The sequence below is a fragment of the Micrasema longulum genome, unplaced genomic scaffold (genome assembly GCF_059751315.1).
Source record: "Micrasema longulum isolate JH-2025_06_02 unplaced genomic scaffold, ASM5975131v1 h1tg003107l, whole genome shotgun sequence".
Taxonomy (NCBI): domain Eukaryota; kingdom Metazoa; phylum Arthropoda; class Insecta; order Trichoptera; family Brachycentridae; genus Micrasema; species Micrasema longulum.
In genome coordinates, this window is record NW_028280207.1 from 31,602 (window position 1) to 43,144 (window position 11,543).

Genomic DNA, 11,543 nt, shown 5'->3' on the forward strand with positions numbered 1-11,543 from the left:
TAAAGCGTGAAAAGAAGCCAATATTTGTTTAAATTGAATTGTTTTAATTGTGTTCGAAGGAATGGAAATATTCCGTCATTCTAGTTCCGCACTAAATGGTGCATAGGGCACTGCATTGGTACACCAATCGCAGCGTATCTATCTTTCTCGTTGCATGAAGGAAATATAGTCAGTCTTACGCTTCAGGTGCCAGTCTAGGGACTGTGAAATATTATAGTGTTAAAACACCGTTTTTTAAATAAATATTCAACATAAAACATGTCGGGAATCAAACCCGAGACCTCTTGCATGTCAGGCAAACGCGCTGAGCAGTTGATCACTACACCACTAGGCCGACAAGAATGGAAACACTCTTTTTTTTTGTCGTACAGTGGGAAGGTAATAATACGATTCCTGTTCAATTAGTTTTAAAAACATTCTCATATGTAACACAACAATTATTTTAACTGTACATACCTGCAAAAAAGCGAGATATAATAACTTTCTTTTGAAAAATTAACACGAATTCAATTCACCGACAAAAGTAGTTTTAAATCATCTTAATGATCATAATGTACACTGTTGTAATTTTTCGCAGAATGTTAATCGAATAAAATCGAGAAACTGGTTTAATAAGAGTAACTAAAAAATATTTAAGGTCAATCTATCACTTTTTTTGTTAGCCCAAATTATTTTAATTAAGTCATTGATTCTACATTATGGAAATTTGTAATGATCTCGTTTTATTCATCATAGCTTGCAATTCTTATTGCGCAAATGAATGCGATTGTTTAACGTCTAACCGGTATCTAAGCAACCGCTAAAAGTTTTTGCGAAAAAGACAACTGCACGTCGGACTGATTTTGCCTTACTAAATAAAATCTACAAAATTGAGAGTATTTTCTGAACTGAACGGATTTGGTTTTTTTTTGTTTTTGAAAAGATTGAATGATCAAAGGTACGCAACAGTTGGAATGTTTCTTTACTTAGACAAATGACAAATAATGCATACTTGGTTTAAAATCTTCTCCATAAATTGCTTTTTCAAATTTTAAATGTTACCTATACCTGTTATTCTTTCTTTTTTCTCTGCTGCATTGACATGTTTTATACTTTTAAACTGCTTTTAATTACTTATATTGGATATATATATAAAATCAATATATTGCTGCTCTTACTCTTACTTCATTAATTTTGAAGATGTTTTTTAATTGACTTACATTTATTTTCTTATTTAAAGATTCGTCTCATCGTTTCTTTGAATCCCTTTAAATATATATGTGTATATTTTACCTTTTTAAAAAAATGTTATTATTATTTTATTTTTACATCTGAGCATGTTTTTCATTCTTTATTTTAATTCATAACTTTTAATTACTTTTACAAATTTTCTTCATTTTTTTTACTTTAATTTTAATTTTTAAACAACTTCTATTTATGTTTTTTTTCCTTCTCTTTTTTGTACTTTAATAAATAACCTTACATTTTTATAATACAAAAAAAATGTAATTATACGTTTGACCAGTTTTAATGATTTTTTAAGTCTGGCTGCCTAACCTAACCTAACCTAACCTAATCTATACCATTACTCTATCTTACTATTTAATGATGCACACTCCTGAACACTTACTCCCACACTAATACACATAAACACACATCTACACTTACTCTCATACAAATACACATAAACACATCCTTTTGTTGCAACACAATTTAATAATATGTATGATTTTTATTTAGAAACTTTGCTGGTCTATCTTTAAGATGTTTTTTTTTATAATGTTATTATATCACTGTCGACTGTTTGTTTCTTTAAAATAAATAAATAATAATAAAAAATCTAACCTAACCTAAGATGTGCATACAAAAAACAGCCAGCCCTTGTAAAACTCGGATGTATGTTGTGTCATTATGTATTGAACATATTATTTTATATTTATATTAGGTTACTTAACTGTACAGAATCACTTCATTAATTTTTTTTTTCTTTTTTTTTTCTTTTATTTATTTGGATAACCAACAACTATAATTATCTCACATATATATAACAAAACAAATAACAAATAAGCCAATTACAGGTTTTCACAAGTAGCATCACAGTAAGTTAAAAAAGATTCTCGAACATAAAATGAATAGTAATTAAATGTAAATTTAACACAAAAGAAAAAATACTACGAATTATTTCGAAAGCAAACGCCGTACGTCATTAAGATTATTTGCAAATAAATATATGTTAAATGATTTATTTATTACATTAAAATTAGTAAAAGTTAGCCATAAATATGAATTTTGCCTATAATTAGATGAAACAAGGGGTATGTGAAGAAGAGGGTTATTTCTTAAAACTTTGGAAGGAACATTGATAGAAAGTTTGCAAAGTAGTTCAGGACAGTCAATTGAACCAGAGGCAATTTTAAGTAAATAAATTATATCCGCTATTTCACGACGTTTTTGCAGAGGCAATAGGTGATGTTTTTTACATATATGAATATACTGGTCGGATTTAAACTCAAGTTTCAACCGGAAACACATGAACTTTACGATTTTTTTTTGAATATTTTCGATGCGTGATATCTGCACATTGTACATAGGATTCCATATTTGTGATGCATATTCTAAGTTGCTTCGCACTAATGTACAGTAAAGGATTTTATGTGTCTTTGCCATAGTGAACGACGTAGAGCTACGCATAACAAAGCCAAGCGCACGCGATTACCTTTTTATGATGCTGTCAACATGGGCGTCGAAAAGTAATTTACTATCACGGAAGACACCTAGATCCTTTACACATAATGAGCGTTGAAGGTTTTGACCCCTGAGCACATAGTTAGTACGTGAAAATTTTACTTTCCGACTTAATGTAATAACTGAACACTTAGAAGGATTAAGGTCCAAGCAGTTGGAGTTGCAGTAATCCTCTAAACGGTCGAGATCTGACTGCAGATCAAAGACGTAAAAAAACTTTAAAAATAATTTGATTGGGTGTTAAAGGAATTTCGGTGGCTTTTTAAAGTCTGTCTAGCTGACAACACAACCTAAAATACGCACTTTGCAGAAAACAGCCAGTTCTAATATTTAAGTTTTTTATATTTTTTTTATTGCTTTTAATACAATTATACGTTTTTACAGTTTTAGCGTTTCGATTTTCCTGTTTTTACTAAAAAACTAAAATCCCACCAAGCCACTTTCTGTAGCTTGTTGGTGGAGATGCCTCATTTAAACTTTGAATGTATAGGGTGACATTCTGTATTAAAACATATATTATGAATTTATAAAATGGAAATACTTATGTATTTGGCCACTTTAATTTATTTAAGAGAACTAGATTTCTGGAGGCATTAATCTTCCCATCAGCATCTAAGCCATAAGATTTTTCTAGTACTGTGGGTGTTTTCAGCAAGTTGAGAAATGCTGTTTGTGCGATCAGCACTATTTTTAATGTGATTATTACACTTCGTTCGCAGCTTAGCTGTTTTTGGCAGAGAATAGAGTTGACTTAACAACACCCGATAACATCAATATCGCATTTTTCAAAATTGTGGACTAGCTGCTTTTTGCATAGCTACGTTCAAATAAAGCCAATATTACGATGTTCGATTGTAATGGTCACCACAGCGTCACCACCAACTAAATTCATACTCCTACCCCTTTTTTCCAACTATATTTATTTATTTATTCACACTCTTTATCAAAATACAATTCCATATTCACTTCCATATCTTCCACAAGATCAAACAAAAACAAAAATTGTAAATGTTAGTGTTAGTGTTAGCTACAAATAGCATGTGTCCTTTCAGCACGTTGGTTAAATATTATCGTGCGGTTACTATGGTGATGGTGAATAGTGGGATTTGCATGATAATGTTATTAGTTTCTCTGACCGTCTTTATCCACTTAATTATTTTCGTCTTTATCCGCTTAATTATTTTCCTTTTTTTTCTGATAAATTAATTTTTTTTTTCACTTAACAACAAAAAATGAATAGTACGTATTTTAATCATTTTTCATTTTCATTTTTTTTGTACCTAGCCGTACCAGTCCATAGACACGTTTTTGAGTGGCAGACAAAATACATATATTTTTTAATGATTATGATAAAATTATAAATAAACTAATCAATGAAACTTCTTGGTTTAGTTTTACTTTTTATTATTTTGACCAACGAGCGCTTTCGCCTAAGTAGGTATCTTCAAGACTGGTGAATTGTTTACAACATTTACAGTTTTCATACTATTCTTAACATATTTTGGAGATAAGATCAAATAAGTATTTTAACAGGGGACAGAAACATAAATATTTACAACTTGTTTGCTAAAAAGTTCATTTTTGGGAGGTTTTGGACCGAAATTGGGATTCAGCTTTTATTATTTAAAGGTGGGAAGGTTTTTTGTTTACAAGCGAATCTCTTACATAAATCCAAAGCATTTTTAAAAATAATAAGAAAAAATACATGTAATAAAACAGATAAAACAAGAAAATTACAAATTTGATTGAATCCTGATTTTTTTATTTTTAAGCTTAAAGTACTTTTAATTCAAGGGCTTAATATGAAATCATCTGTCAATATAAAAACGTGTTTCAAATTCTTTTGCAATTCCCTCTGGATCTATCCCATTGTGCAACCGCAAGCTAACTGTAATTCCACAGTCTTCCATCTTTATACAACCTGTTTTCTATAGTTTCTATAGTGTTTTGTAGGTCAATGATAACATTCGCAAAGGAAACTTACATTAACAGTACCCAGTAGTTGCAATCCTCAACCTTAACTATTTCAGAAATTTAATTGCCTGAATTTTCTCTAAGGGTGTCGAATCATTTCTGTTGGCTTACGGGTATATTTGAATAAACTTTAATTCAATAACATTCACGGGACAAATTATGTTCACAAGGAAGTCATTACATTTTTAAAATTTTATTGGTGTCAAGGCACAAATGCCCTTTATGTACAAATATATGTTTATTAAACATAACAGAGTTCACAACAGGGATGGAGAATACCTTAAATAAGGGAATATGGAAGTCTAGGCATTTACAGGGCTTATGACCTGTCATTGGCTGGTTTGAGTGGCCACTTTGCCTATGTAAGCCTTACATAAGCCTACGTAAATGCCTATACTTCCATATTTCCTTATTTAAGGTATTCTCCATCCCTGTTGTAATTTGTAAATCTTAATGACTCCCGAGGGGGTGAAATCCAGTTTTTTGTCTGCGAACATTTGGACAAACTCAAATATTGTAATAACAGAGTTTTGTTAAAAAACAAATAATAAATTTAATAAGTAAACCTCTTATCTTTAGAATAAAATAATACAAAAACGATATAGGAATGCATATTACACAGTTTTAAAAATAGCATTTATAAACGTTAAACATATTTATTAAATATATTTATTAAACTCTCTTTTTGGCGTTCCAAAAATACTTGAATTGATTAATTTTAGAGTACCTGCTGTCAACACTAGGAGTACTTTTTTGTTTCATTGCTCCAGTACTTCTTCTAACCAACAAAACAATTCATACCGACCATATTCACCATCATTGATACCGAGACTGCATAGGTTAGGTAACACTTATGGAACGGCGGCAGACATTCTGTCCAATTCTTTATTATCTTATAAGTCCACAATATCAAGTTTATTTATAGCTGCTCGTCAAACGATTATTGACAACTCAATTCCATAAATTAAAAAAATACTTACTTGTTTATTTTTATTACATTTGTTTTTTTTTTTACTATTATATCAAATTGCATTGTAGTATTGGCAAATACGCATTTCATATACACATTTTTTTATTTCTTCTTTTTTCGCGATAATATATGCTTGCTTGTTTATTAATTTAACTTAAATTTGGCTTTCTTGCTTACCGTAACACTTTATTTACTTTGTTTGCTTTACAAAATTTATTTCATAAGCTTATATCTTAGCATTTTTTGTTTATATGCTTACTGTTTTTTCTTGCATACTTTTGTTATTATTGTTTTTTTTTTACTTTGCAAAACTTTTTATTATATCCTTTCTAACTAATTTCACATATTTTTTCTGTATATTCTGTGTCTATTCTTTTGTATGTTAGCATGTATTTTATTTTTATTTTTTGTAAATGCCTTTTGGGCATTAATGAACAAAATAAATAAATAAATATACCGAACTACAGTAGTAACCACTACCAGAATTGTCTGGTTCTGAGAATTACAAATGATTTATTGTCCTAAATAAAACAACTTTGTTTTTAACCACTAATTTTTATTTTCCACAGACCGGTTTCAAAGCAAACAAGCTTCTTCGTCAAGGTTTACGTAACTAATGAATTGATTCCTTTTTTATTTTTAAAATGTTCACTAAATACTACACGTGGACCCAATAAATCAAGTCGTTTTTTCCTTACACGGGTGGTAATTTGATATCATTATTTTCGAAGTTAGATAGGACGAAGAAGCTTGTTGTAAAGTTGTTTTATTTATTTTATTATAATGAATAGCCACAAAGTTAGTGCTTCAAATACAAACTTTTTTTTTGATTTATTGTCCTTTTAAGTCAAGAATATAGTCAAACTACATAATTGATTTATTTATTGAAAATATTGTACATACAGTAATTATTTTTTTTATTTTTTTTAATTTATTTACAATTTTAAAAAACCCGTTAGGGTTACATTAGAAATTTAATATTGTCTAGTCATTTTATGTCTCGTCTAGTCTAGTTAGTTCAGTCATCATGTGCTTTTTCAGATTGATTTTAAATTTGTCTCCATTAAAAGTTTTCAAGTAGTAAGGTAGGTCGTTGTAGTGTTTAAGTCCATTATGTAGTATTTTTGACTGTCCTGTGTTTGTCTTTGCTTTTTCAATACGACAATAGTGTTTTTGTTGTCTGGTATTTATTATATTATATTATATATTTATGTATGTCAGCATTTTTGGCTAATATTATGTCGTCGTCTTGTATGTTTCCCAGTGTTATTTTGTGCACAATTTTTAAGGTCTCAATTTTAGTCAAGTAGTTTATGTCAAACTGGTGTGTTTTTTTGTACAGTTCAGTCGTAGAGGTCAGGTAGGGTAGGTTGTATGTTAGTTTAAGAATTTTATTTTGTTGTCTTTGTATTCTTGTTATGTCTGTCTTGTTACCAGAGAAACAGTTTATAGTGACACGACCAGAAACGACCCAAGCCTGTGAATTAGTCATTTGAGAAACTCCATCAGTGTCATGTCAGTTAAAACATTTTATAAATCACAGAAAAATTGTTTGTTATAAATTTTAAAATTGAGGTTTAATTCTGACTCAAATAAAAAAGTAGCTTAAAGCGATTTATTGGTAAACAACTAATTGGTCCACTAAATGAAGTAGCCTATGCACCGTGGACAGGGGTATCATGGTGATGACGTCAGTATGTTCTGTATCTAAACATAGTTCAAAACATCCAAGTTAACAATTTATGTCAAATATTTGTTCGTTAGTCTACAACAAGTTCCTATGCGAAATTGTATAAAAAACAAACAGTAATCTGTTGTTATTTAGACAGGTATTGATATCGTTAGGTTATGTACTATGCACTTACTAAAATGCGCAGTTATAATCGGTTGGCAGTAACGTGGCCTGAGTTATGAAATAATGTTATTTTAATAATGGAGAAAACCAGAGGCTATTTTTAAGGAGGGAGTACCAAAATTGAGTTCACAAAAGCGTGAGCTATCAACGAATTTTTATTCATGTTATAAATATGATAAGCTACCACGAAGAATTTTAAGGCGTTCTAATTGTTATATTAAGGTAAAGCATACCATTCACCAGTACCCAGTTTTTTTATATAAAAACATTCTTCTTCGCAGTCTCAATCCTGGGGATTGGTTTGCAGCTAAGTCCTGCATCTCGTCCTCCGTCGGTCTCCATTCTCTGCAGCCCTCTTCAGCTCGACATATGAGGCTCAGTTTAAATCTTCGCACACTTGCTCCAAATATTCCCGTCGGGGGCGCCCTCTATAATTTGTCACCTCAGCCATTCCCTCTATGATGTCGTGCAGGAGACCCTCATGGCGCATAATGTGGCCGATCCATCGGGCTCGCCTCTCTGAGATGGTTTTGATTAGGTGCCTACCTTCTTCGATTCTGTTGAGAAACTCGTCATTAGTGATGTGGTCTCTCCAGCAAATTCCTAATACTTTTCTGTAGCACCACATCTCGAAGGCATCTAGTCTTTTTTATATCTTTCGGTAAGGCACCATGTCTCACAACCAAAAACATTATTTTTATTTAAATATCCGAAACGTATCTATTTTTTTGATTATTTTTTGTAATAAATTTATTGCATAAAATTAGTATACATAATTAATAACTGGGAATCTGTATAAAACTAATGAATAGAAAATAAAAACGGAGTGTTCTGTGTTTATGATAATCTCCATTTAACATGGCTCAGCCTGTTCTAAGATAGAGTATAAGCAGTCCTATACTAATATAACAATAAAAAAACTAAAGCTACTTAATTATAATCGCCTAGCCAATCAAATTTAAGAAATTAAAAATCGTTATTATACAAATATAAGGTGTATATATATATATATATGTGCCAAGAATATAATATCTTACTTAAACATAAATAAAATAGTATAGTATATAATAAAAAACAAATATAAAGTAATGAAATACATAAAAATATAAATGATATATGTACCAATTATATAAAGAACTACGTTTTTTGATCTACATATATTTTTTTTTAAATCTCTAGCTACATTATTATTATGTGCAGTTAATTTTATTTTAAAATTTGTTTTACATTTAATTTAGTACTTACTTAAAAAAAAATAACTTACCTTAATAACATATCAACTCTTTAAGTGCCGACAAGGGTATAATTTACCCTAGAAGAGTCCTCAAAATAGCATGGGCAGACAGAATTTGTAACGAAAGGGTGTTCAAAGATAGCTTCCAGTCCTTATTCAGAGAGGCTGTAAATTAAATTGAAATTGAGATTGCATAATGATCATTGTGCCACTATTTTTTTTTTGTATTTGATTTTTTTAAATATTTTTGACATACACACATAAATATATATATATATATATGTGACATCAAATTTTTTAAAGAGTAACTCGTTTATGGTAAAAAAAAATGTTTTTTAGAATGAGGGAAATCGATAGCAACTCCCACGGCCTTTGAAACGGATTTTTGGGTACGTGGAGGGAGTGATTCTCTTAGTATGACATTGACATTTTTGCTTTTAAGACCACAAATATTTTTAAGAATTATGCTGCTTGTGAGTAAGTTCGGTGCTTCGAGAAATTGGATATAAAAAATGTTTTCTTGGATGCTTAGTAAAAGTTAGGGCATTTAATCGTACGGCGACACTGCAACATTGATAATTATTATTTGCCTTCGACATAACACACATTTACATTTTATTAGAAATATTTCATATTTGTTTAATGAATTTTAAAAACATGTACCAATAAGTAAAACATCGTATGTTAAAAATGATTTTTTTCGTATGACTTTTTCAATGTACAATACAAAATTTAAAAATACAGATTACACAAACATCACTCTGTCAGATTTAAAATTTACACTAAAAATGTATTATGTAACTTAGTAGACATTATAATAATAAATATGTACATCTCCCCTCCCCTCCTTATCCTCTCTTCAAGCATTTTTGTCCTTATCCCGCCCAATTTACAGTAACTTAATGTTCTTAAAATAAATATTAAAAAATCTTTGATTATTGAGTACATGAAAATAACATTTTTATACGTATAAATTGAATGTATTTATTTGATATGTAATATAGTTTCTTTACTAACGTTGTATACTATGTGAAAATCTGTTATTAGTTCTGAGTTTATACACTAAATCTGTTTGTTTACTAAAAATATGTATGTAGGACTGTTGATTTCCCAAATAAAATGAAATAAAATAAAATAAATAAAATATTGGATTATATACATATTTCTTAAATACGTATTTTGACATTGACAAGCAATAAAATAATTTTGAAATAATGTTTCTAGTAAAACTTCATTTGATAATGGATAAATAATAAGTACAGTAATATTTGTTGCACATTGGTTGATACGCTCATTATAACATTGATCAGTGTTGAAAATTTTAAGTTAAATACAACAAAAATACCTACTTGTCATTCAAACACGAATGCCGAGCGTTTTACAAGAAGAAAGTTTGACAGCTGTAGTTACGATGTCGCATTCGACTGTCAATGTCGAGTGCTTTGGGGCACTCGAGATAAAGTCGATTGGTTTTAGATCGACTGCATTCGTGGGTGGTTCAAGAATGCTGTCACTCGTCGAATTCCGGAAGTCGCATACGATTCTAAAGACGAATGAGTCCAGCATAAGGCTTCAGGTTGCACTTAACTTCGTCGAAGATCGCCATTTTGAAACAAGATTCTTAAATCAGACCCAGTTATCCCTAATAATTGTTATGCTGTTCAGTTTCTTTTCAGCAGTTGGCAGACGAGAATACACTTTAAATATAAATGAATAATCATTCCGGGCGTTAATTTATATACTATTCGTTAGTTACCACTGTATACAACTTGATTTTGCCAAACAAATGTCTGTAAATTTATTTCTGCGAACTGTAAAACCAACGGATTACGATAAAAGTTGAATCAGTCATCAAGAAGCGGATTTATCTTCAAGTGTTTTTTGTTATTTTCCTGTTAGATCAAATTAAGCCTTTTGCAAAAAAAATGGCGTTATCTTTACACTTGTGGTGTCACAGAATTCTACATATAATACAGGATTGATGTATCTCTCTATTTTTTTAGAATAATGAATATTATTTGTATAAATTACGGAAAATAGATTATTAAACAGTTTGGGCTGGTTATATGGCCAGAACCACGGACTCTAGATGCACTAAAAAGTACTGGAATGGTGACCCAGAACAGGCAGAATAAGTTTTGGCTGACCTCAGGCAAGGTGGTCTAATGACAAAAGACGGGTTGGCACCCACCTGGCGGGCCGCCGATTATAAACGCTATCTCCATCGGTACATATCGAGATGATATAAAGTAAAATCGATATTTATGTACGAAAATGTGTATATTCGCATGCAAATTAAAAGTATCTTCATCGGTAACCTGTAAAGGGGTATCATCACGTTTTTTTTTAATTTGCAAAAAAATAGAGAAAAAAATTACTATGGTAACTGTACAGTTTTTTTTTATGTCCACGCGTTAATTTTTCAGAGCGGTTTAAAAACGCATACTTTGAATTGGCGCCAAAACGACCATTCGGATGCCAAATGGGCTTGTGACGTCACGCAAAATGTTTTCCCTCTCTGTTGAAATAAATTTAAATAATAAATCTTTATTAACCATACCATACAATGTCATACATACTTAAATAATAACAAAGTTATACACAGTTCAATGTTGGACTTATTGCCACTTGCAATTTCTTACAGTCTAACCAAAATTAAATAAAAAAATAGAATAAAAAGTTATTTCAAAAATAAAAATTTAAATTGAAACAAAAAACAAATAAATGAAAAAGTTTAGAAAAATACAAAGAGTAAAAACATTACATGGTGTCGATTGCTTACATTA